This window comes from Pteropus alecto, unplaced genomic scaffold (genome assembly GCF_000325575.1).
Source record: "Pteropus alecto unplaced genomic scaffold, ASM32557v1 scaffold365, whole genome shotgun sequence".
NCBI classification, from domain to species: Eukaryota; Metazoa; Chordata; class Mammalia; order Chiroptera; family Pteropodidae; genus Pteropus; species Pteropus alecto.
The window spans coordinates 184251-185657 of NW_006436299.1; the positions used below are offsets into that span (position 1 = coordinate 184251).

The 1407-nt window shown below is 60.2% G+C and overlaps 1 protein-coding gene across 1 annotated transcript in view; it reads left to right on the plus strand.

The window, feature by feature from the left end:
- Positions 1 to 1407, plus strand: part of USP27X (ubiquitin specific peptidase 27 X-linked) — an 8860-nt gene that overhangs the window by 4971 nt on the left and 2482 nt on the right. The window lies entirely within an intron of this gene.

The window sequence follows — 1407 nt, forward strand, 5'->3', positions numbered from 1 at the left end:
ATGTCCTGTGCTAACCAAGGTATTAGGCAGCACAGCTCCAACAGCCTGGCAGTGTGTACTGGGCCAAGACCGGCCACCGCCAGGACTCAGGGACTGACTCTTCTAGAACATATCCTCCCTGATCCTCAAGCACGGGCTATCGATTTCTCCTCTGAGCCCCATCCCGATGCCTGCCCTGGGCTGCCCTCCCTGGGACCAGCACCTGTGGCTGCTCCCTGACATCCCCCAGCGTGCCCAGAGCCGAGCCGCTTATTCTGGGCTCAGTCCTCGTGGGCCTTGTCCTGCTGCTGCCCACTGCCAGTAGTTCTCAGTGCAGGAGTACCCCGAGACCCTTCTGACCCAGGTCCACCCTTTCCCACCTGCTAGGGCTTAAGGGTCTTGGGATGTAGTTCAGGCCCCTCTATCAGCCTGAACTACGGGGGAGGTGCCAGCTGTAAGCATGGCCTTGTTGTGCCTGGTTCCTCCCACTGACCCCGGGCTGCTCAGCATCTGCTGGGCTAGAAGGCCGGCTGCCAAACCCTCAACCCGCCCCGCGGCCTTGGGAGCCCGAGGAGGAGGCGTGGAGCAGGCACAACCTCTGCATTGTGCCGATAAGATGGGCAAAGGGACGTGCTTCTTTAGGCTCAGGGGCCTTGGGAACTCTGATCCTGGGAATCCGGATTTCAGGCCTGCCCCAGAATGGAGCCGGGGCTTCATCCTTATTGGGCAGGGGTGCAGAAGCTGGGGTGGGAGGGGAGTCTGAGACAGGGCTGGGGGCAGGCTCAGCTGCAGAGATGATGGCCAATCACACCTTCTGACTGCACTCCTGAGAACCCAGCCTCTGAGGGGACATTTCACAGCCCCAGAGGCGTTTCTGGACTTGGCTACCCCTCTGTCCCCAGTCCCGTAGTGCTGGGGGAAGCTGTCTGGACGGAGGGAAGGACGAGGAGAGGGGAGGAGACGACGAAAGGGGTTAGAACAGCGATTGGAGCCGAGAACTGGAAGCGCCTTAAAGAGACTGCGCGGTCACCGCCCCCCTTCCCGCCAGCCTCAATGAATTAGCACTGTGTTTCCCAAACTTGCCTGATCATAAGAATCCTCTCCGGCCCTAGTTAAAGATGCAGGTTCCGGAGCACCTCCTTTCGAGATTCTGATTCAGTGGGTCTGCGGGTGGAGCCGAGGAATCTGTAATTTTAACACGCTCCCCACGTGATTCTCGGGAACAAGCAAGTTTGGGAAATATTGAATTAAAGGAAACGAGCCTGGCTGCAGAAACGGCCTCCGCTAGGGGGCTACAGCGGGAGGATTCCCGGGGGCGTCGCCTGCTTCCGCCACCGCCTCCAGTGAAAGTCCCTTTTGGGTCCAGCTGCCACAGCAACTGAGCTCTCTCAGGCTGGGCGGGGGACACCCCAGGTCTGCGTGGCCCCC